Genomic DNA, 26,016 nt, shown 5'->3' with positions numbered 1-26,016 from the left:
ACAACGTTTAATCTTTATAAACTACAGTACCAGTTCAAAATCGGACAAAAATCAAAATGCATTAGACATTCTTCTGCGCTGGGCTGCTATGTAGATTAGGAAGTGTCAGATAGCAAAGACTGAATTGATTGGCACTGCTCTGCATGGACAAGCACCCAAAGGCCAGTCATGGAGTCCAGGGCTCACAGAAGCAGGAGAGATCAGACAAAGGCTTGACATGTTTTCTCTGGCTGCTGCACCATGTCTCCTCTGCGACCCAGAGAGGCCCACAGCAACCTGACCAGCCTCCTCACACCTGGAAGCTCTTTTCCTTATTTCTTCCCATTCATAGGAAAGATGCTTTCCACCTTACCTCTTTGCAATAGAGAAGAGGTTGCTAAATTTGCCCTGGATCATAAAGATCATCTAATATTAAGCTTTCTTTTCTCCCAAAATGCGGCTGTAACGTCTCCTTAAAATCTGCAGCAGAGCAGAGTACTTCCTGGGGATTTGTGTGCCAGCCTAGTTCAAACCTTCCTGTGATCTTCTGCCTGTCTCATCAGTGATGCAGAAACGCTGCAGAGATGCCAGACATATCCGTATCATTGTCACTCCAGTCTATTAGCTCAGCAGTCTCCAATGTGTATTTTTCCACCATGCCAGAAATCAAGTTGTGCAGATGAGCAATTCCCTTACACCAGGAGCCTGCAAGTCCTCTGTGACACCAGAAAAAGGCTTCTGTGGGGCTCAGACTGATCACTGCCAGATAACGGGGCAATGGCTTGCTGAACCACGAATGAATTCGTACCCACATTTTAAGTCAGAGATCCTTATGACTGGCAAAGCCACCTCCCTGGCTGCAAATATAAAAATGCCAAGCATAAAGCAAGAAGAGAGCACTCAAGAACCAGAGGATTTCTTGGGGGGTAGAGAAGCCTGGCAGGGAAGAGGTAGGGAATGGAGAAGAACATGCAGAGAGCGCAGCGGGAGGCAGAGCAAACGCAGGTGCTCACTCGCTGCAGCCATCTCCGCTCCTTGCCCTGCAGAGGCAGGGCACGTGCAGCATCCCACGGGGCTGCTTCTTTTATAAGCAACCACTTTACAAGGTCATAGTGAATTGTGATGAGAGGTTTTGTCTGAGTGATCCAGACCGGTCCAAGAGGACTGATCGGCACACAGAAGGGAAGCAATTGAGACTTTCCTTTTCCCCTATTATAGCACAAGCAGCAACTGAGATCCCAGCTCTCAAATCCACAGGCTCTACCTCCTCCTCTCCCAATTCAGCGCTTGTGACAAGCAGAGACCTGAGCATCCCTGTGAGGTCCTGGAGCTGCTGACCTTAATCCACCCTAAACTGTAAGCTCAGCTGCCTTGCATCCAGCTAGAGACAGGGTTCAGCTCCTAAACCTGCAATCCTTCAATTCTCCTTGTCTTTAGGCAGTTTTAAAAAGCAGCTCAGCACTTCAGATCACTTAAGTGTAACCATATGGTGCCTTATCAAGGGGTCAAAGCAAGGCAAGCACGTCAGTAAAGCTAGGAATACCACATCTATTCCTCCAAGATGCTGGGTGTGGGGCATTCACCTGGGGATCTCTCCTTGAACACACTGCCCTCTAATTTTACCAAATGGTGAAGGAATCAGATCCAAACCTTGCCTCCAGCAGCACAATATCTTGCCTTGACCCAACACAGACATGAACCTCCCGCAAATGCACACAGAGCAGAAAAGAAAGCTTGGGATACAACAGTAAGGGCATATTCCTACCAGCTTACTCTCTGGTCTGTACAGCAGGGTGCATACAAGCAGCCACAGGAGGAAAGGGTTTGGAGGCACATGGCTTGCAGGGCTTGAGGGAGGCACTGGGAAGAGTCTGTGTGTGCATGGCTCAGCTGAGACTCAGCTGCAGCATTCAAGGCACACCGTGCTGCCTCAAAGCAAGGGACTGCACCCAAGCACCTGGATTTCCAAGAGCAGCCTGGGGACTCCCACTTATGAGCACTAGTCCTCACAAACGTGAGCCCCTCTGCAGAGTCAGAACTGTTCCTCTGCACAACGACAGTTTCTTTTTGCAGCAACTTTCTACGTGCCAAAATCTGGAATAGCTCAAGACAGTATTTGGGGCAGTACTGTGCTTATCCCATTCCCAAACTGGGGAGGGTCCAGTCTGAGTTAACATCTGATAAGAGCGCCAAGATCCAAGCCTGTGAGAAAACAGCCTCCCCAAATTTTATATAAAAGATAGCCACCAACATTTTGCCTTTCGTGAAACAGCATGTTTGATGTAGTTACTTTACAGCCCCAGGCAGCTATATGCGTAAGGCCATCACTCATTTTGGTCCCAAAGCCCTTGCAAAATGTCTGGCTGCTTTTCCACAATCAAATGCTGGGCTGTGCCCTACACCAGAGAATAGCACAGCCCTCCTGCAGGTTTCTCAGAGCACAGCAAATTAATTGGGGTATTGAATTAGTGAGGTTAGATCCTATTAGCTCCATTTGACCCAGATGCTTTAAGCAACATTTTTCTAATATATTGGAGCTCGTTATCATACAAGTTCATCTTCGCACCGGGTAAAAAATTATCTGTCTCAGAGCAGCTTTTCCAGGGGTGCCTCCTTGACCCTTTGGAACGCATTTTCATCCTTTATGTGGGTGACAACGTGCACAGCTGCAACAGCTGAGCAGGAAAGACCAGCCTTGTGTTTACAGCCCAGGACTCCGGAGATCCTCCAGCCAGGAACAACCTCTGGGTCTCCACTGCTCATTGATGAAAAACATGTATGGACACTCATCACTACCCTGCCTACTCCAAGTATAACTTGTTCAGGACACAGCCTGGGTTTAATAATGTTCTTTGCATGCTGAGACCCTGACCCAAGCAGGGGCAGCCACAGAGCTACCACTGCCCAGATACCAGAGCATGTTAAAGCCAGCAACATACCTGGATTTGACCAAAATCCCTTTTCTGGACACATTTCATCTGCAGAACGAAATGGTCCTGCTCTCTCCATTTTCACTGAGAGAGCAGAAGGAAGGAGAAACTGCTACTTTGCTACTGCAAGTTGCGTACAAAAACTCCAATAAAGCTGAAACAGTTTTTCATTATCGAGGAGTAACTGCTCGGGAAGGGTGAGAGCACCTACAGAAAGGAGCAGTAGACCTCACCCCACTCGTTCAAATCCCAACAGCTCTAATATGAGTCACCAGTAACAGTCAAAATGTTCAGCCATGTAAGGTACAGATGTTAGCTGTGCCATGTTAACCTCTTCTCTTTAAAAGGGGGAAGGTCTTAAAAGATTAAGCATATCCCAGAAGCAAAAAAAGATTAGTAGGCGAGGAGGAACCTGCAGGAACAGTAAAGCTATTTCCTGGGAAACAGCAGCAGACACGGAGCAAAGCAAGGGATGATACCCGTTCTGTCAAACAAGAAGTCACAGCTGCAGCTGAACACAAATCAGAGAAAGACCAAGTCACACCACCCAGGCATGCAGCAACCCCCGACAACTGGGGTTTTAACAAAAATGAAAGAATCCTCAACAAAACTGCTTCCATTTACCTGAAAGAAAATGTGCAATTATGTTTTCTCCAGAGAAATGTGAAAGCAAAAAAGGTTTGATTTTTTTGAACTAGTATTTCAAAACATCAAAATAACCCAAAATATCAAAATAAAGTTACTTTATTGACAGTCCCAGCAACATGTTCCAACATGTTCCAGAATGGTACTGCAAAACCCAATGCTGAAGCGGAAAACGCCAAATCCTCCAAATTTGTTTTTATTCTGACTACTGCTTTCAGTACATCAGATGTTCTTGTCAAAGTGTCAGATACTAAAGCATTAAAATCTCTTGCAGACAAATTCCCATTTCTAGAAACCTGCTGCAGACAGTGGTGGGGTGCTGCTCATCAGACCTTTCACCAGCAGCAGCTCAGGACACTGCGCTGCTCTGCAGCTACAGCTCGTGGGGTGAAGGGGAGGGAGAATCCTTCAAATGGATCCAGAAAAGATGAGAAAAAAAGTCCACCTCTACACCGAAGGACATTCAGCCTCCAAATTCCTCGCTGCAGCTCCAGCCAATTTGGTTTCTTAATCACTGGGATATGCTGCATTTCTCAGACTCATGAAAAACCAGCCCCAAGGCCCATCACTAGATCATAACAAGGAGGTATTGTGCAGTGGGGCCCCATGGGGTGTCAATTCTCCTCTCCATGTTCATCAGCACCTGGGAAGAGCTACACCCTCTAATCACAGGGCTCAGGTGCTTGAGGTCCCTTCTTAAGGCTTCCCTCATCACTGCATGACTGGAAAGACCTCATGCCCTCCCAGGGACCACATTGGGGTAACCTCCTGCAGAGCAGGGCAGCCCCCCACAGCTCCCTACATCAACAGCACCCAGCACATGGGACCTAATGGGGATGGTGCCTCTCTGTGCTCTCACAACAGTCATGGGAGAGCACTGGAAGGTACAACTGTTGCAGGGCTGAGATAGCTTTCACCCCGTCACTAAATACAAAGGTAAGATAATCTGTAAGGCTTAGGGACATGGTTTAGTGGTGGACTTGGCAGTGCTACATTAACAGTTGGACTTGATGATCTTAAAGGTCTTTTCCAACCTAAACAATTCTATGATTCCAAAATAGATCAAAATAAATGCACTCTTTGAATAAGTGCTCGCTACTGTGAAGAAGTGTTACGTAACCCAACCATGAACCCTTCCTGCCTACCTTTGACTGAAACAAGGGATTTTTTTTTTTTATTCATCTTTCCCCGACATCCCCTTATTATCACCACCAAGCCTAACAAATACAGTTAAAGCTAAAAGTCTCCTAATTTCTTTCCCTTCTTCTGAAGGGGTTCCATTATTTATTTATAAGTCCTGAAATGGAACAGCAACTGAAGTCATAACTTTAACAGATACAGATTGATACACAGGAACAAAACCCCAGCCCGAATAGCTGTTCCACCAGGATTCCCAAACACACAGCCTCAGAGATCAGGGAAAATGGAGGGTGTTTGTGCACAAAGCTACAAAATAAAAATTAAATATTGCGTTGGGCCAAGAAGAAACCAAATTAACAAGGGGATATTTCTTGCTGCCTGTACCAGTTTCAGCTGGCTGCGTTACTTCCCGCAAGCCACTAATGCAGTCTAATTGGGAAGGGAGGCATGTAGCACAGCAGTTGCTTAGCAAACTTTATCATTATTTTTCATGAGGCTCCAATTTTCCCTGCTGCATTGGATTCAGTGCGACTTAGTGTATTTTACTGTCCTCTGCTTTATTTTCTTTCCTCCTTTCTTCCTCATATCTCTCTCTCTGCTCATTTTGCCACAACCCCCAGGTCTGGCTACCAAAAAAAGCCTTCATGAGCCCATTACAACTGGGCAGCAGCAAGCCGATTGCTCCGCCCTGAGTAAAGCAGCAAGACAGCAAATTGCTGCATCCCAGCACGGCTACTCCACAGCACACGGAGAGCGCGGATCGGGGCCGCCCCTCTCCTCTGCTGCATCCCCCTCTGCACCAGAGCAGTTGACTTTGCACGCATGGGAAGAAGCATCCTACACGTGCCTTTGTTTTACAGCAAGAGCAGATGATCTAAAGATGGTAGAGATAAGAGTCAAGCAAAAGATTAAGCTGCAAGATACATGCACTGTTTCTCTGACCAGACTATATGCGCACCAGTACACATGCCAGGCAGCCACCACAGCAGGAGCACGCTGCAGGTGGCACAGCCATCAGTGCATACACATGTGGAAGTGGCACTCCAGCACGGTCTGTATAACACGCAACATTTAATTCCCTGCATGGCTTCTCTTGTTCCATCATGCACATCTCCTCTAGCGTTGAGCTGCTTGGGACAATCTGCCAGGCCTGGAGCAGACTTGGTCACGGACAAGACTCCCTCCTTCTATGCCTGAAAATACCAGGTATCTCCACCTTGGCAGTCTTGTAAGGAGCCATATGGAAGCAGGAGACCAGCAGTCCCTCTAAGCACAACTAAAATGGCTTTGGCCACCGGGCCTCCAGTGAGGATGCATGGCATGCAGTCGAGCCACCCTGACTCCCTGCTCCAGGGAAAGGCAGCACAGCATGCCTGTCCCACCCCAGCCACCAACTGAAGGCAGCCAGCAGAAAGCAACTGCTGCTAGACTCAGCAAAGAAACACCTTGATGAGCGAGGGGAAGCCAGGCTGAATCAGTGGTCCTAGGTCTGGAGGAGCTGAAGATCCAACCCTGCACAGGGGCAAAGCTAACCCTGCGTCATTGGGGCCAACTGTCCTGCTTTTACAAGCTATAGACAAGGTTACATTGGCTTTGCCTCATCAGGATGAGCCCAAAGCAGCTGACAGGCTGGGAAACACCAGGTTTGGCTCACATGGTAGAACACCCTCATGAATTATCTTCCAAGGTTTCACCATGAGCTGTGGAACAGATGGCCAAAGATTTTTCTGATACGCTCCCTAGCAAGGATGAAGGAACCCAAAGCCAGTATATCCCCTATCCATCCCCTGTACACCTTCCAACCAGCCCCTCTTATAACACAGCCCGGCACAAAGCTGATATTGAACATTTCCTAATTAAGCACTAAGAGGTCCAATACTCCAACCACACTGTCAAACGAAGACTATTCTTTGGAGCGAACCCTCGCTGGCTGGGCGCCAGTCTTCATGCGTGCCTGCGGACAGTGCTAAGGATTTATACACTTCATCTTCTGTCATTTTCTACCCTGGAGGAAGCAAGCCTCTAAATTGAATTATCACAAAGAAATCAATTCCAGATCAAACCTCTGTGAAATAATTGCTTTAATGATCTGCAGGCTGGAATAGACAGGGCCCAGGGAAAGCATCATATACTTTTCCTCTTCAATTCATAAGGCTCCTATAGGAATCAGCCTTTGTTCACAGGGAGCATTAGTGTTTTCTAATTTTGTATTAATTTAATCTACTATTAATTTTCAATTATTGTTATTACCCAGGCACTTCCTTTTTCCCCAATGTGACTGCTGTGTAAGATGCTGAATTCCAAAGAGCTCTGTGGTGAGTTGACAGGCAGCAGCTTAGCCTTTAAAAAGGAAAAAAAAAAAAAACAAACCACCTTCAACAACCAATTTTGATTAAGACATTCCAACCAAACAAAAACATATTAAAAAAAAAAGACACACACACACAAACCTTTCTGACTCATCTGAAAATGCCATCAGCAGCCTGCTTAGCCTAAAGGCTTAAATCACTTAGGTACACCATGTCAATTCTAATGAAAGTCTCCACAGACATTTTGACAACTGCAAAAAACTCTACAACAACCCAACTCACAACATCACGGGTAGTTTGAAAATAAGTATCAACCACAGGACAAAGACACCCAGGGAAATGAAGTTTCACTAACCCCTCTCCTCCCTAAAGAGGCGGGTGAATATTATATTAAAAAAATAATCAAGTATTCTTCCTTGATTAATTATAGTTGCAAAAATAGCTCAGGATTTTCAGCATTACACATTAGAAAGAGCAGAAGCAACACAGCTGTGACCAGAGCTGGCCCGGATGGACAGCAGGAGCTTCTGTGAATGCGGAGGGATTTAATTCTTGAATTTCACATTCCAGAGATTCTGCTCATCAGAAAGCTGCTGGCGCTAAGGGCAGATCCTCTTTACTATGGAAAACATCCAAGATGCCAAAGGGAAGAGGAAGCACCTGGAGAACACAGCACATTTCAAACCCCATCGGTTTCGTTCATCCTGCCTTTTTCACAGACGCTGGGCAAAGGGGCTTACGAGAGGGAATGGAGAACGCCTGCTTGTGGACTTCGGGCCAATCTGCACTGGCTTGGCAGACTACCCTCAAATTTCCTATATACAGCTCGAATCACATCCAAGAACTAGTAAACTAGTAAGAGACTTTCCAAAGGCTTCAATAGCTTTGGACCAGAGAGACTCGCGCACTTCCAGCGCACTCAAAACAAGGAATTAAGTAATACTGTGAAGTAAAGGCTTGGGAAGTGCCATTGCCTTTGCTGGTACAACATCACGCAGGATGAGTCCATCTGAGTGGAGCAGCATTATACAACAAACAAAGCTTTTGCAACAGCACACGCATGCAAATCCTGCTAGGGCTGTGCTGCATGAATCCTGTGGAAGAGCCTACCTTCAGCCCTGCCTTCAGTGCTTTACGTCCACCTTGGCAGATCATCTATTTGAACTAACTTACACTATTACTGAGCTGCGATCAGCCTCTCGCAACTCAGTGAGGTGACAAAGCTAATTTCCCCACAAACTTGGGGCACACAGATCACCCCAGAAGCCTGTAGCTATCCCAACCCCTGAAATACGAGATCTAACTTGCATGCAACAAAGAACAGGGAAACCTTCGGACAAGACACCAGAAAGAATAGGAGATGCCTGATTTTTTGCAAGAATAAAGTACTAAGGCTACCTCAGGAGGTCAGAAGGTTTCTTTTGAGCAGTGTGGTCCAGGTCTACTGGCTGCTGCTCTTCTTGCCCCACTAAGGCCCTATTTATCACAGAGCTCCATTCTTCCATTACATTACTGTATATCAAAGCAGCTCTAGCTAAATCAGAAGAATTATGCCCAATTCATACCACAATATCAGCGAGCTAAGTTCGGCTTATCAGCTGTAAAAGTGTTTTGGCATGAAAAAGCTACACAGTGAATAAAATCTTCTTGATAAAAGAAAATACCTCTTTAAGTATAACACACCTGGCTCCCCAAGTCAACATTGCCTCTGCAGGTAGCCTGTAATCAGCTGGATTTTGGCTTGCCTGGACACCCTGCCTGCAGCAGGAGGTCACGGTCCTTTGGGGATGAGCACTGGGCCTCCCAGTCTGTCCAACATCTAACACATACCTAGGGCAAACGAAATAGCGGTGCAGATTATCACGGCCTGCCCACAACGCAGGCAGCAAGTAATGGAGACAGCTAAGATTCCCCCTGGAATACTAACAGGGCTTGCCCAGCCAGCTATCTGCTCTGGCATGTAAGTGAGAGACCAATGACAAATTTGGCCTGGAGGCCTCTCTTCCAGAGCAAAAGAGGCTGCCATGAAGATCAAGAATTTGGCGAGTTTTGAAGACAAACTGGACTGTCAGAGATAAAGGCAACAACTCCAGGTGTCTTCAATGAATAATACCTTCCTCTGCCATTTTTGTTCTAGCGCCGTGAGACAGGATCCCAGTCCTGCAGATCTGTGGTGTGGGTCAAGAGGACAGTCCAGGTACCACTGCAGCCAAAAAGACATCTGTACAAAAAGCCCTCAAAGTCATCCAACTCCTTCAGCTAAGGTGGTGACGAAGATGAACATCAGACTGTGTTCACTGACATGTTTTCTGAAAGGGGACATTGTCACGCCCATAAAACCATCAAGCAGAGTCACCTTTGCTGTTTACCATCTCATCCACCTTTCCGGGAACAAGGTGAGCTGTGCTACCAAAGAGGGTACAGCAAGTGGTGGTTGTGGCTGGATCAAAGCCAGCGTGTTCTCCAGCTATCCACCCTGCTCTGTGCAACTTCTGTTCAAACATCATCCTGACACGACAACTGTTTCTAATGCCAAGCTACACTTATTTTTGTGTATGCTGCTCCTGCACTGCCACGTAAAGCCCCATGCAAATACATCGGAAAGAGCCTGACATCAAGCCTACAACATTTTAGTCACTCTCTTGAAGTCATTTATTATACCCACACCAGCAGTGTCATGAATCAGAACACCACACTGGAGTGATAACAGCCACCTTGCACCCCCAGTGCCAAAGGGGCTTGTTCACCAGCTCAGCTGGGAAATTCAGCCATTAGACTCCAACTCAGTCTGCACAACACATCAGAGCACCAGCATAAGTTAATCAGTTCTCTCACAGACAGCACATAGCCAAACCGAATGGGAAGCAGCGATACAAGGAGTGCCCATAAAGTGTGAAAAGACAGGCATGCATTGGTCCTCCAGAGAGCGAGGCTGAAAATGCATCCTCCCCTGACGCCCCAGCAAAGATCCCCAAACTATGGTTATGAAACTTTATTTAATATCTACCATAATCACCTTCCCGTGCTGCCTTTCCAAGATCATTGCTGTTACCTGCTTTACAGCTGCTGTAACAACAAATGAGTATAGAGAAATTAAAACACACTCAGAACAGAGGAATCATAAGGAGCCTCAAGGATTTCATTGGCTTTTGGGGCCTAAAACAGAATACTTTAAAAAAAAAAAAAGAAATCTAAACCCCCTTGCCTTGATCATATGCAAAGGTACAGCACAGCATTTTAAAGAGACCAGCAGGCACCTCTGCAGCAGGAACCTGGAATTGCAGTACAAGCCTCTCCAAACACAGAGTACAGGGTCAGCAGCTCCCACCACCTTCTGAGATTTGGCAGTGTTTTTTATTGGGTTTTTGACCCTTGGGGCTCTTGAGGTCAAGTGATGTGAAATTCTGAGTTGGTTCCCCCTCCCTCCCAAGTCTGCTGCTAGCCATCTTGCTAAAATGGCTGCAAGAATAAATCTTGCAGAATAAATCTTGAAAAAAAAAAAAATCCCTGGAGAAGTTCAGGCAGCAAAAGGCAGAAGGGAAAGAAAAGTGCAACACTCAAACACAATACAGAATTTGAAATCATGATATCACTTGTTATTTGGGGGGAATTTATCTTGGAACAGAAAAGGGTAGCAAAAACATCAAGAATGTAAGACATGTCTATGGAGAACAAAAGGTTAATGAGAGATATTTTACTCAGGGAATACCACAAGCCAGAAAAATGTTTTTTGATTCAACTTTTTAGCTGGTTGTGCCAGATTATTACCTTGAAATGTATGAAATTCCACCTGGGGAAATGTGCACCTGTGAGGGTGTACAGATGTGCAGGGCTCTTCCTGAAGTTTCACTTCTCTGAGCCCTCCCCAGTTTACATCATTCAGTCATCATGAAACCATCACGTTTCCCCCCCTTTACAGGGCATAAAAAGTTACTTCTCCCATCTCCTCAGTCCTTTTCCAAGGAGGACAGGGTGACATAGACACAACCAAGTAACTCATGCTAAATCCCAAAGTATAGGAGGTACCACTGACATCTGTAAGGAAACAATTCCTGTTCCAAGGGACAAATAAGATCTCATCAACAACATCCAGTGTCATGTTCTTATCTAAAGGAGTTTCAGGCTCTGCTAAATGAAGAGGAGACACCTTGTTTTGAACATTATTTCAAGGATGGCCAGAACTACAAGGATGGTTGCCTACAGAGGAAAAGGCTGGTTTTTGCAGGGTCATGTTTTATACATGACACAGCACTGCAGCTTCTGGAACACACTGCTTTGAAGAGTTATTGTTTATGAATGTGTTATTTTAATAAACTGGAGCAAGCAGGGGACACAGGATTCCCAGCTCTTGTGGCATTCCTGTATGATTTAAGATCAAAATAATCTGCGTGTGCACAGAGGAAAATCAAAGCATACCCTTGGTCGCACCTTGGTGTATCAGCAGAAGGGCTGGCAGCAGGACAGCACTGGCAGACAGGACTCCCCAACCCAGCACCACATTTGAACTTTTACTTTCTTTTAATACTACAAGCTAATGGGGACAACCTCAACGAAGTGCTGGAGCCGCAAAAGTGCCTCCTGAATCAGCAACAGGGATGTGTTCACCGCCAATGGCGATGCTAGGTGTGCGAAGGCTCTATAGCTAGGCAGGGTGTAGAGCCCAGTCTCAAAGACAGCCTCAAGGGCAGGGGCGGTTTCACCCCGATTCCTACACAACCTCGCGTTGCCTTGGCTGCTTTGGACAAGGAGCAGCCAGAGAGAAAATAAGTGCAGAAGGTTAATAATTCCTCTCAAAGAAGGGCTGGGGGCATATAGCACGGCTAGCAGGATCAGAGGTACCCCAGAGAGCAGGGGCAGAGTTTGGTAGACTTTTGACAGTCCTAGGACCTCTATGGCCCTTGCTGCTCTACCTGAGATGTCGTGCTTGGCTGTCAGGGAAATCATTCCAACAGCTCAAGTACAGGACTGATTTCCTTCTGATTATAAGAATTGAGAGAATGAACAGGCTCCTTGAGAAGCATCCTGGTCCTGGAGGCCAACCCACCCAGTAATTACAAGTATGCCTGATGCAGAGCTACCTGCCTCCAAGTATGTCACGCAAGCACTGCTTTCCTGGCACTGCAGGACTGGCTGCCTTGACCCGCCATGCCCAGTCTCTGGGCGGGGAGAGGCTCTCCGGTTACTGGGTTCCTCCGAGTGAGATAGTACCCACCACCCGAAGGGCAACTGTAGCTTGTGTGCACCACCACAAGGCTGATAACAGCATGGAGCCTGGCTTCACTCACTCATCTGGATCCAACCAGTGCCAAAGAGGCAGCCACAAGCACAACAACAGCAAGAGTCAATGTCTTGACCTTACTTTTCATGTCTTTAAAGCAAAAGCCATGTTTTCCAACACGTGAGTTTTAGCACCTGTGGCAACTAAGACCTTCAAGCCAAAAGTCTTTGCTAGGGGGAAAAAACAGCCCCAACATCTGAAAAGCAAGTCTTTCCCCGCAAACCAGGTAAAGCAATAGTCACTTATTCATGACTAGAGGTCCTCATGAATGCAGAAGCCTACCAAAATCCTTTTTTCCTCCAAGCTTTGAGGCTATTACCAGCTCCTGAACTCAGCCTTATCCCATCCTCTCCTATCTAACTCTGAATTTACATAAAAATAATAAAGGCTTTGTCAAGCTGCTGGAAGGCTCAGCCAGGCTCTCTCCCCTTGAAGCACAAGCTTCATCCAAACCTTCCTCAGAAGGACTTATTGCCATGAAAATGTTCAAAATGTACTTGTTTTGACCAAAACGGTCATTTCACTTCTTATGTAAATGCAGGGCAGGGAACAGCATTCTTCCTCCCTCCCTTTTTTATCCTCCAGAAATAAGGAGTTTACACCCTGGTTTTAAAAATCAAGTCAGGAGCAAACCGCAAAACACTTCAGCTTCTCTGTTTGCTTCCTAACCAGAACAGCTGAGAGATGCCCGACAGCTCTGGAGACTCCACTTCTGCGCTCATGCATAAACCAGAGACAACAGCACAGCAGATCTGTACACCGCTCTGATCCCTGCCTTTACTTTAAGCTGCCACTGTCACCACCGCATCTCAGCTCACCTTCTGCCCAAAACAAGCCAAACAGATTTCCCAGTGGCTCTCCTGACTCACCAGCACATTTTCCTTTGCCCCCCAAAAATATGTTGTGACAACAGGGATTTCATTAGTTTCCTCTTAGTTTCAGTTGGTCAGCAGGGACTTAAGAGATTGGTTGCACTCAATGCACTGTTCATCTTATTTAAGAAGGGAAAGAGCAGCCATAGGAAACATCTTGTGCCTTGATTTCCTGCTGAGCACAGCAAGAGAGCAATTAGCAGGGTGGTCTCTCCAGCAGAGACATCTGTACTGAGATGTCCTCACACGTTCACATATTTACACACTGAGAATCAGGATTCCAGCTATAATTCTTGCAGAATAGGACAGACAGAAGTTTTATTCCTATTTCCTTTTAATTACTCCAGTACTGCTCTTTTCCAAGCAACTTTGAGCAACTCCATGAAGTCCAGAGTCCACTTCCCCACACTGGAAGCCTGCTACAACCCATACCCCGTTTCCAAGACTACTGCTCCTAAATCCATAGATCAATCACAGACAAGTCAGCTTCGGGTGGACCACTTACTACAACGTACTGTTCAAGTCACAAGGATCAGCTCATTGCTGAGAGGTCCTGAAGCGCTGGCTACTCATTCAGCTGCTTCAGAGTACAGAAGTTCACATCCAATCTTGACTCTCTCAGGAGGCTGGTAGTGCTTGTAGATGATCATTCATTTGCTGAAGGAAGAGCTGGAGATGTTCATTTGCTTGCAGATGCTAGTCATTTGCTGAAGGTGGTGGTGACAGGTGCAGCCCTTCTTTCATTTCAAATGTTTCTTGATAGTCTTGTAGAGCAAGCAGATCAGCTTTAATACTAGAAATATCTTCCACGCTGCATTGCATTGCATAAGGACATTCATATATCCACCTTCATCTACTCTGATCCTCCTCTGCCACTGTTTCAATTGTGGTCGCTTGCAAGGTCATCTGAGCTGAGGAAAAATAATTTGGGTAGCAGAGCCAGTTCCCTCTTCAGCTTTAAAATAAACCCTAGATCCTCTATTTATCCGTTTTTAATGGATGCTTAGGGTCCCATGGGGTCACATTTTCAAGTTTTTCCTCTGCAAAGCTAAGAGATTCCTTCTGTGAGAAGGAAAGTTCTTGCATCATCACATAACTTCAGGACTGAAGACAAAGAAACTCCCCAACATGTAGAAACCAGCCAGATCAGTTTAGGTCCCCTCCTTAGTTTGATTCCATGGAGTAGATCAGAGGACCATGCTCGAGTGGGTAGATTAGTAGGAACCGTATCTTTGATCCCCACTAGTTTCACCCTAGTAGAGCATCTTCCACAAGACCAAACACATCTGGACCTGAGGCCATGTCCGTCAAGCAAAGGGAGACTCTCAACCATTTTAAAGGGTGTTAGATCAGGTTCCCAACATGCTTCTGGGCAACACAGATTGCCTCTTTGCAACTCGTTTTATCCTCCACCACAGCCAAAGTCAGAACAGGTCAAGAAATACCAGAACAGGACTGGCTGGGGAGGAGGAAGGAGGAGGGAGACCGATTTGCATTTTAATAAATACAGCAATAGAAACACAGGCTTCAGAGATTAGGAAATAGGCTTTTTAGTCAGAGCAAAGCAAGAGGCATCTGCTGGAAGCATGGCATAGAAGCATTTAGTACTTTGAACTGTAAGGCTAATCTGATATGACACTCCATCAACCACGGATACACAGCTTAAATAAATCTTTCATCAATAAAGCTCATTGTCACAAACCTGGAGCACATGGTAAAGCTAACATACTTCACCTGCACACGCATCCCCTTTGGGGTCTTCCCTTAAGGACATTCCTTATGGAGCCGGCATGCAAATTTTGTGATTCTCCCTCCCTAATTGCAGAAAGGGAACACTGTCAAGTTTAGTCTTCATAAAGAAGTGAACACACATCTGACCTACATAAAGTGCACAGATGTGAGTAGCCTCACATAGCACTCCAGAGATTATTTTTTTTTTTAATGCAAAAAAAAAATTAAATACCACCTGCTTTGCCTGGAAACACGCAGCAACAAAAGCCAGCTGTGCACAGGAGTGCTGCACCAGGCTTCAGACTGGAACTCAGTATCACCATGGCCCTCTTTTTTTCAAATACACTTTTCAACAGATGATTTTCAAGACTAAGACACAGCTTTTGTTACAAGACTGAAAGCACCAGTAACTTTGGGCAGGAGTCTGAAGAATCAACATCTGTCCCACAGGGGCCTTTGCAGTTTTGCATGACGATTAACAGCACAAGCACAGGAACAGAGCACTGGGTCTGCTCAATCAGGCCAGAACTACATCACCCCCAGCACCAGGGCAAACAACCTTTTTATTTTAAATAAGCTGCATGCTACTGCAGCATCCAGACGACCTATCAAAAGCCCAATTGCATTTTGCGTCTGTTGCTGTAAGAAAATCCCAGACTTTAATCTCAAGACAAAAAAAGTAGGAAAATACGTAGATGCAGCAATATGAAACAAAATTAAGGCAATCCAGCCAGATCCGCTGTGTTCTTAGCAAGGAACGCACCTAGCAGAGGGTTACCTCCTTGCAAGCCAACACTAAGCCTTGCAAAAATGGCTGCTATGCTCCTGCACCAAGCTAAATATCACATGCCGTGCATTTCTCAGAGTCCAGTCCACCCTGTCAGAGCTGATTTTCTTGCAGAGAGAAGCCCCTAGGAATGGGAATCACAGGGAGAGGTAGCAGGCTTGAAGGCTGAGCTCAGGCATGCAAGACACTGTCAACTATTTCAGCTGCAAGTCAGATGTTTGCAGGCAGGGTTGAGGGAGAAGAGATGACAGAGCAGCATAGCTCCCATTGCAGAGGGTGAACTGGGAGCAAGGAGACCTGGCTTTGTTCCACCCACGGTCAGGCCAAGTCACATGCCCTCCTACCTTTTAGATATTTAGAGAATAAACTCCAGACCCACAGCTACTTCTCACTAGCTATATGCAGAGCCTCAGATACTATCATACCGTAAGGAAAGATATCAAAGATTGGCTAGCAAGTCCCCCAGACTTTTCATATTTGTTAAAAAAATTGTTAATTTTTTTTTTTTCCAGGGAAGAGACAAGAACCAGGATGGTGGTGACTCTAGAGGGAGGGAAGCCTTACCAATACTTCCTGCTCTCCTTTATTCTTACTAGAAAACTTCAAACAAACAAAATTCAAGGAATGAACAAGAATAAAGCAAATTAATCGGTTTGCATCTATTTCATCAGCTAGTCTTTAGTCTACTTGCTAGAGATTCCCCTTGCTCGTGACTGTAAGGCTCTGGAGGTGAAATAAAGCTGACAAACTTCAGGGTAAGAAAAAAATCCAAACTTACTGCCTGCTCTTAGCTGGAAATTTCAAAACCAGCCACTAGAAGCAGAAGTCCTTGCTCTCTGCAATTGGGCACAAGCATCTGTCAGCACCAGCCTGTTTCTTAGCGACAAGGACAGCAGCCCAGCATGGGCAGAGGGCATGAACTTCCAAAAGCATTTTCTTTTCTCAAACGGTAACTCAGTACATCTAAAGGCTGTTTTCCATCATTGCACAAAGCTTTCTCGCTCACATCACTGTCACATCATTGCGGGTTGCAGAGACACTTGGTAATGTTCCCCTTCTGTCACAACCGAGGAAAGAAATAAAAAAGTATCTATATTTCTACTTTGTCCAACTGCATTTTACCCGAAGACATGGCAACTTTTCAGCCTGAGTGGCCTGTTGAAGCATGGAGTTCATCTGTTTCTTGTGGGACTTCTAGAGAAAAGGCTTTGTATAAACATACACTACTTACTCCCCATATATGCTACAGAGCGGCAACCCAGCTGTGAAGACTTGGGGCAAGCAATAAATCACTCCCATGACTTAATGAGTCAAATCACTCAAATGACTTAAAGCCTATGACTTGCTGAGCCACAGTCCCATGCACTAATGCCTCACAACAAGCTATAAAATATAGATGTTTACACTACATACATGGCTAAAACCTATTAATGCTGAGGTCATGAGCACCATGCCTTTCCCCCTCTTGCAAATCAGTATTTGAACAGGCATACATCATCGGCTAGAAGCACACAAAATTGGATGGCGATACGACACCTGCAAATTGAACTGCAGAAGGAAACGATAATAAAAGCAACAAATGCAGAGGGCAGACCCTATCACAGGTACACACGCAGCCTCTTTTCCACTGCTCAGGCTACTGCACCACCCGTTTGCTTAGCACCCTTCAGTCAGGCAACCCCCTCTGCACCCTAAGGCCTCCAGCAGCTCCTCTCACCAGTATTTTGGAACACACTACAGGAACAAGGGCGATCGTACACCTGAATAACAAGTCGGTAATGCACGCCCTTCCAGGTTAACTCAGCAAAGAGGTCAGTATGAGCTGTTACTGTTTAAGTGCTAACGAAAAAAAGTATCTGCATACATAAGGTAACCATCAGAAGCATGCTATGTAATCATTTATTAAATCTTGCTTCCTCTTCAACTGTAGCTTCTGGGCTTTTCTACACTGAATTAGCCACCTCCACTGTCTCCTGCCTGTCTTACACAGAAAAAGCGTTTTGCTGTTGTGGGGTATTTTTTCCCAGCCCTGGCAGGTTTCAGTGCTCAAATAGGAAAGGAAGGAAGAGATCCAAAGTTTCTTCTCCAAACTACCCTGCCAGCAGCTACCAGTGCCAGGCATCATTTCACTGCTGCATCCCATCGGCTGCACCACATCCCTTCTTCAGTGAGCAGCAAGAAGAGGCAAGATCCCACTTGCAATAAGGGGAGAGCAAGTCATTTTTAAACAGGATCCTGCTCACCAAACAGAGCACTGGTAGATTTTGCCTTGAAATTAAGTAGCACTTTGACTTTTTTCTTCCCCAGAGCCCCTGCTGCTTTCCAGACTGGGCTGGAAGGCGAATCCAGGAGAACCGGGAGCAAAGCATGGGAGCAGAGACATGGGCTGATTTATACTTTGGCTGAAAGAGCTGTATTCTCCTGGCCCATATACAAGCCTGCCCATTTGGTAAAAGAGGTAACTTAAAATACCTTTTGTAATGTCTGCTAGCAGAACAAAGATGAAGGACTATAAGAGATGATCAATGTTTAAGTCCATCTTCAAAGTGATTTGGGGAGCTGCTGAAAATAAACAAGCAATCAGGGCCCAGGAGCGAGGGTAAAAGCTGACAAAGAAATTGCTTTTTTTTTCCGTAGGCAAACAGAAGGCAGCTAATAGCTCAGTTCAGAGAGCCCGAGCTCTCTCCCCTCGTAATACAAGCAGGGCAAGAGACCAAATTTAATTTCTTCATCACAAGAACTTTAATTAAAATCATGTAAGCCCTTCCTGCCTCTCTCCTGCCACGAGGTGTGGTTCTGCTCACAGGAGGTATTAGCAAACTCTGGCTTATTAACGTGCCCTCCCTGAAAATGCTGTTTATACCACAGTCAAATGGCTGGGGAGCCCATCTGCAGGAAAGCACTGCACTCCTAATTAAGAGGAAAAAAAACCACAAAGCCCACCTTTGATGTGCATCAGTGGCAGCAGTCATTCCCCATGTGCTCGTGAAGCTGTTGAACAGCATTAGCTTCACAGGGCATCCTTCCAGTGGAATTTACCATCGGATACTTCTCTTCACTATCACCTGTGCCCTGTGGATGCTGAGATGCTACTGGAGGTAAAGAAAGGATACTGGCTGCATGAGATTAGCTGTACCAAGGATTTTTCAGTAGTTTTATAAACACAGAAGTTTCAAAGCCAGTTCCATGGTCTAGGTCCCCATCCTTGTGACATGATCTACAGCCACCCATGCCTGCGCCTGCACAGAGATGCAGCACCTGCAGCAATGCAGGGAGGGCTGTCCCTGGGCTTGGGTACCAGACTGGGGAAAAATGTATGTGACCTCTCAAACCCATCACAGATGGGAGCAGTATGTGTGCTTAGCAAAGTTTTACTGGCCTGCTGAAATGCATGAGCATGAATAAGAATTGCACACAAGACTACATTCTGGAGCAAGAGCTAAAAAAAATTTAAACATGAAGCCTAAGTTACTAGAGGGGCTCAAGAGGATTTTTGCAGTGCTTCTAGCTCTTACCAGCTCCCAAAAGAAGCCCTGCAGAGCTTTCAGTTGGTAAGACCTGTAAGCACTGCACATTGCTGCAGAACCAACAGTCACAAGCAAATATCCATTTTACAAGCAGACAGGGACAGAAACCAGGAGCTGCTGAGCCACCAAACCACCACAGCACTGCCCTTCCAGCAGGAGCACGCTCACTCAGGCCACGCAGCACCCTCAGCTCTGCAAACGTTATGTCCCAGAGCAGTCACAGTTTCTCAAATCTACCTAGAAAAAAACCAAACAGTTACGTTGGAGCAGCAACCATCTGCAATCTTCTACATAGGAGCCACATCTCAGACCAGGAAAGTCATCGTGAAGTCCTGGCAAGTCCAAGATGCAACTGAGGAGAGCGAAGGCCAAGTGAAAGGTAACATGAACACCGACAGCACCGCCTGACAGTGGACTGTCATACGATATCCACAGTTGCAGACCCACGTGGTCAAGGTCCAAACTTCTTCATTGGAGCACCAGATCATCCTTATTTCTCCAACTTCATCCACAAGTTCAGTTCAAACAGACCTCCCACCTCCAAGCAGAGGTATTTTCTCCCTGTGCAGGAGAGCTGACAGAACTAGCACTCCCCATGCCCTTCTAGAGGAAGAATTTTTCTCACAAATGCTCCCAAGATAGTTTTCCAAAAAAAGTTTGCTAAAGGCAAAAGGAAAGCGTGAGATTTAGACTAATAAAGATATCAAGAGCCCAGGTGGGGAACATCTGCAACCACCTCCTCCATCCACCTTGTGCCCTTTGCCAGCCTAGTCCTGAACTCAGGAATTCATACATTGAAATGAATAATAGTGTTGATCTATTCCCAGCTTCCAGAACAAGTGTCCATTCCCATCATTTCCACAACATCTTCTCTGGCAGAAACTGTCACCCTTATTTCCATGTTTAAGTACTCTCACTGGAAGGCAGGCCCCCGACGTGGAAGGATGTTCTCCCTCCGATGAAGGCAGGACACAGCAGGAGCCACTTAATCCTGACACAGCAGGAGACTGAGCTGCACTGCCTCAGTTACTGCTCTTGCTCATACATTTAGCCTGTCCATTCTTATTCTGCTTGTAGTAGCAATCAGAAGATGAGTTCACATTCATTCCCACTGTGGCTGTATTTGTTGAAATACAAGCTGCTTGCAAAAGCATCAGATAAAGCTATGTCACTTTTCAGCACCTGTTGTTCGGTACCACCACACACCACATTCAGGTGATGCTGCAGACTTCACCTGGGAATCAGTGAATGCACACCGACATAGCCCAGAGGCGTCCATGCCATTTACCTCATTCTTGTTTCCTTAGGGGGGGAAAAAAAAAACAACCAACCCTGTCATTACGTTTTCTATTTTAAAACCAGACTTTTTGGAACAAAAAAAGGACAGTTGTGCAACATCACTGGCAAAGTCTACAAATGAATGTTCAGTAAAGGAAATACTCTGCCACAGGTGCAGAAATGCTACTGAAACCGAGTCCGGCATCCTGCCATTCAGCTTCAGCATCAGGGCAGAAGCAAAGGCTCAGAAACCCTTAAATCAATGGCAGGGACCTTCCCTGCAAAGGCAAGGCCAAGTCCTGCCTCAGGAGCTTCTCCCTGGCCCATCTTGCTCTGTGTCAGTATTTGATTTCAACATATTCTCAAGACTTGCTTTAAAAAAAAAAAAAAAAAAGATTATTATTAGGTGCCGAAGTGACAGATGCAGGATCCACCCGCCTCCGAAACAGCCGCAGCAGCTCATCAGGTCTCCCCTGGAGAGGGTGCATCCACTCCAGGCTCTCTTCATGTTGGAAGATATAAGAGACCTCAGTAAGCAGAACAAACAGGATTGTTTGTGTTAACCAGTGTTATACAACAGCCAAACAGATGACTCACACCACCCTTATAGCCTTTTCCTGGATATCCAGAACAAAGCCAGGCACAGCTACAGAAAGCAGCGGTCTCTGGAGGTGAGGTTAACTCCAAGGATACCTCCTGCCCTGGCAAGACAGCTTCGGACGCTGTTAATAAGGCCAACGCTGCTTTAAGATGGTTAGGTTTTAAGACAAAAACTGATCTCATTTTATTTAAGAAAAGGAAGTCATTACAATACTCCCAGTATTCCACCTTTCTTAAACAAGAAGCAGCTCCTCTCTGGGAGCTTACAGAACTACAGATTGCAAGCGATACACTTTTCTACATTGATGCTTCAGCATCATCTGTTATATCCTGCACGCTACCCCCCATCTCGGGCTCCACAGAAGCAGCTTCTCTTGTTTGCCTAGAGCCTGGCAACAGCAGGACACAATTTCTGATTGTTTTAAGCTGCAAGAAACACGAGAAGCCACAAGAAGAGCTTTAGATTCACTATTTGCATGCATACTTCTTGTCTCCATGCAAGCTGAGGATTTCCTAAGACACGCAAAAGAAAACAGTCTTTGCTTACTGCTACAAGCCTCGGCTTTGATAGTTCCAGCATCTTAAATGCAAAACTAGACACTTACAAGCAGATGTTAATTCTGCAGAACACTGGTTCGAGTCAATCTCTACCCTAGTGTCACCTCAATTATGCCTTTTGTTAAAGCACATACAACTAGTTTTATAACAGAGATGGAGCTAGCAGACACCCGACCTTCTAATTAAATATACACTTTCAGGTGAGAACCACGATGTAATATTACTCACTTCAATTGAACAGGTACGCTAGGACTGGTGGCAAAAATAAAAATAGACGCAGTTCTCACCACACCAAGGAAGGCAGCAGCATTCTTCTGCACAACAGCAAGATCAACTTAATCACAAATGACAACTTCTGAAAGCCCTTGCTTTGGATTCATCCTTGGCATTTTTCTAGGCCAGTTCAAAAACAAAAGCTTTGTCTTCTTAAAATGCAATTGCCTGAGGCATCTCTAAAAAAAGTGACATAACTCAGGTCTGAAAAAAGCCTCCTGGGTTTCAGATTCTTCTAAGAGCCTCTTTGCTATTCAGCTTGATTCAGATTACCCAGATCAGCATGAATTCTGCAGATTTAGCCTCAACTACCAACACAGGTATAAAAGCACACGTTTAAGATTTTTTTTTTTTAAATGATATAATCAAAGCTCTACAGTTATAAAAAAGAACTTGTTATTGATCCAAATGGTTCCTCCCTCCCTTTTCTCCAGTAGGCTTATAAACACTCTCTGCTGACAGTTTCTTCAGAATTTCACTCTGTTTAGCTTATTTCAGATCTTGTTTTCTAGCATGTTTTTCTTGCTGCGTGTTTTCAACCTTTCCATCACCAACCTCAAGCCGTAAAAAGAACGAGCAACTTGTTTTGGAATCAAAACTCGGGCCCAAAATTTGATTCCTTGTTTCTTCTCCCCTCCACAAACCCTCTTCATTTCAGAGATTCTGCAAGCAATGCCTTTGTGCTTCTGCAAATGCAGGACCACAACCCTGTGCCAGGCAAGACGGTAACTTAATGGGGGGGGGGGGGCAAGGAAGGGAAAGCTGCAATTCTCTTCAAGACAGACGCAGCTATTTCTAATACCTATAAATAACATCTGGATAACTCTGCAGTACCTTTAGTGTATCAAAGATTTTTATATCCATAGGCCGCTTTCTTTGAGTAGCTGCAAGTTTATTTCTAGGTCTGAAAACTCCTTATGCAGCCATCAATAAAGAACTCAAAAGAACTTCTGTTGCTTTTATTGAATAATTTGGGACAGGGAGAGCTGAAAGCTCTCTTGGTGCTGGGAACATGTTAGAATCTTATTTTTTCTGAATGATCAAGTGCCACCACTTACTGCACATAAATTGTTCTCCGTCAAGAGCTTTAATCTTCTCTTTACAATCACTAAATAAAACATCCTTCCAAAACTCGCTGCCTATTATCTGCCTTTTCTAAAGAAAGCGGTTCTTAAGAGACCCACCTTCTTCTGCTTTGCCATTCCCCTGAAATCCATCTACAACATTAGCTTGACAGAAGTAAAATACAGGCAATCCTTCACGGGCACAGCATGGCGAACTAAATGAGTCTCTGTCTTAACATATGCACCTCGTGAAGAAAGGTATTGGTAGCAGCCAAGCCGAACGCCGCTCACTGAAAACAAGAGTCATAAAAAGACTTCCAGGAATGTGAGCAATAACCCTTGTGACAAGTTGTCACCAAGAGTAGGTAGCCCATAAAGGATGCTACAGAGCCACGTTGCTGTGGTTTAACGTGAGGTTTCGCTCATGACACAGGCTCCTCACCTCCCTGGTCACCCCTGAAGATCAGAAAAAGGCAGTCCTTCCCTTTACACCAAGTCAGCGTAGGCTCCTCATCCAGGAGCTCTGCTGCTGGTTTTGCTTAGAAAAAAAACTCCTTCCCTACCCTTTACCTTAGAAGAAAATAACGCCAAAAGCCCAAATCAGAACAAACTGCAGAATAAAGGACAGGACAAAATGCAAGTGAAAGCACCACCTCCGCCTTTCTCAACTGAGAAAGGGAAACCAAGAGTGGAAGCACCTGTGGAAGAGATCAGGCTTCCTCCTTACAGCAGGGACAATCCAGAGGTCCTGCAACACAGCCTACACCTTCCCTCCCCGTGACGGCTCATCCGAGCTGACAGCCAGCATTGCTCACAGCCAAAGAAAACAGGCTCAGCCTGGACACTGAAGTCCACAGCAAATGCCAGTCCGGATGCTTGCAATGCTCCTGCCAGCTCAGGAGAAACCGCCAGCAGTGGCAGACACGCACTGCCCACACCGGCTCCCTCACCAGCCCGCCAACACTGGCACAGGCTATTGATTACCTTACGGTATTTATTTGCAGGGGAAAGACAACAATGACTTTCTTAGTATGAAATAAAAGGATCTTTTTTTCTGGCCTCCAAAGTAAGCTAAAGTCAATCGCGATGGTGTCGACTTCCACCTCCACTAAAGCCTGAGCAGAAGAGCTACCAGAAAACAGAGCGGCTCCTGGACCACGGGAAAGCCCTGGGAGTCTGCAGCCCACCGCGAGCTTGCTCCCTGGCTTCGCCTTACAGCCCAGATCTTCCCCATGCCAAAAAACAGACTGGAGAATTATACTCCGAAGCACAGTCAGGAAAATAAAGGTGCACATCCACAATTTATATCTTAGCTTTCTGGGCTCTGCCATCATAAAAGAGATCAGCCTTAGCACCACCCTTATAAAAAGCAAAGCCACAGCCAAAACTTACTGTTTGTCATACGGATAACCAAAGCCATCCTGACAGCAGCCTGGAGTTCCGCACATCACCTCAAATACTTCCAGAAATCACCAACCCAAACACATTCGCGACAGGTGACATTCCTAAATACTAGAAAATTGCCTTTTAAGAGACCGCAGGGCTCACATGCACATGCACTCACATGCAGAGGAGCGGACTCCGAAGCCCCCGGGCTACAAGGGCACAAGCCGCGCTGCTCAGGCGCGGCTCAAGCCGCCCGGGCTCCTTACTCAGCCTTTGATCGGTGCGAAGCGTCTCTAGCAGCTTCCAGCCCGCCCAAGGGGACCCTCTCCCAGGGGAGCCGAGGGCTCCTGCTCTACCGGAGGCACAAAGTAACTGGCGATCGCGCCGGCGGCTCGGCGGGCAGCCCTCTGCCCCAGCCCCCGCCGGCACCGGCGGCACAAGCGCCCCCAGCACCGGGGGGCCGCCGGGACCGGCTGGCCGCCGGGACCGGCTGACCCAGCCCCACGGCGGAGCGGGGCTTCAGCCCGGCAGCCAAACCCCGGCCCCACGGCGGCAGCGGGGACGGGATTTCACCCAGGACCCGCTTTGAAACGCGAAAGTTTCCCGTCCGGCAGCTGCCGGCATCTCCGCGCTTCCTTCGCCCTTCCCGTGAGAAGAAGTGGGTCGGGAAAAAATAAAAAAAACCAAACCATATGAAAAACAGTGAATAGTGGGGAAAGGAGGAGATTAAAGGAAAAAAAAAAATCAATAAAGAGACAATAACTCATTTGCAGCCAGACACCCGCTGCCAGCGGAGCCCGCAGGGAAGCAGGCTCCGCCTCGCCACAGGCGGCCCCGCGGAGCGGAGCCGGTCGGCGGCTCGGCCGGAGGCGGCCGGCTGCGGGGGCACGGCCGGCCCCGGGGGGCGGCCGAGGCAGCAGGGGCAGAAGCACTCACCGAGCAGGACGGCGCCGGAGGGCGGCGGTGGGGATGGGGACGGAGAGGGACGAGGCGCGGAGCAGCGGCCCCCGCCCAGCCCGGCCCTCGCCCCGCGGGAGCCGCCGGCACACTGCCGCGCGCCGCCCCGCCGCCCCGGCTCCTTCCCGCCGGCCGTACCACGGCGCCGCGCCGGGGGGGGGCGGGGAGCGGGGCGGGGGGCGCCCACGCCGGCAGCCGCTGCCCGCCCCCGGTGCCGCCGCGGCGCCGCCCGAGCGGATCCGCCCCGGGGGCTGGGCCGGGCTGGGCCGTGCCGCGGCGCCGGGCCTCGGCCGAGGGGAGCGCCCCTTCCCCCGCACCCCCGGCTCCCCTCCCGCTCTGCAGCCGGCGCGGTGGAAGAGTCCAAGGCGGGGGGAGGGGGGCGGGCGGGAGTGCGGGATGCTCCGGGCTGCGGGTCCGGTGGGGCTGGTCCCGGCCCCCGGCCCCGCAGCTCGGCTCTGGCGCTGCCAGCGGCTGCCGCCCAGCCGATCCCACGGAGTGCCCCCAGCACCGCTCGCTCTGTGTTTAAACCAGGTTCACCCGCATCGCGGCCCGCGTTCGTACCAGAGAGCGCGTCCGTCTGCCCGCGCCGGGCAGCGGAGTCCCGCGGGGAGCGCGGACCCGGAGCGGGGAATCCCGCCCGCAGCCGCCCCCGGGTCCCGAGCCGAAACTCCAGCTCTGCCGCTCTTCCTCAGGTGTTTTCTG

General features: G+C 47.3%; 1 protein-coding gene across 5 annotated transcripts in view; it reads right to left on the bottom strand.

The window, feature by feature from the left end:
* RALY (RALY heterogeneous nuclear ribonucleoprotein) overlaps positions 1-25,422 on the bottom strand; it is a 139,964-nt gene extending 114,542 nt beyond the window's left edge. For 2 of the 5 annotated variants that reach the window (XM_087750264.1, XM_087750267.1), the window contains exon 1: positions 25,294-25,422. The gene's annotated coding sequence lies outside the window, so the exon portion shown is untranslated. Of the gene's footprint in view, positions 1-24,363; positions 24,473-25,293 lie in introns of those variants that run through there. The other 3 variants (XM_087750266.1, XM_087750268.1, XM_087750265.1) reach the window with 2 other exon arrangements.
* Positions 25,423-26,016: the final 594 nt, after the last annotated feature.

Source organism: Nipponia nippon, unplaced genomic scaffold, assembly GCF_047370975.1.
Source record: "Nipponia nippon isolate SJK-2023a ecotype South Korea unplaced genomic scaffold, ASM4737097v1 scaffold_13, whole genome shotgun sequence".
In the NCBI taxonomy this organism is placed as follows: Eukaryota; Metazoa; Chordata; class Aves; order Pelecaniformes; family Threskiornithidae; genus Nipponia; species Nipponia nippon.
The sequence above is the reverse complement of the archived record's forward strand: the minus strand, read 5'-3'. Positions and strand labels throughout refer to the sequence as shown.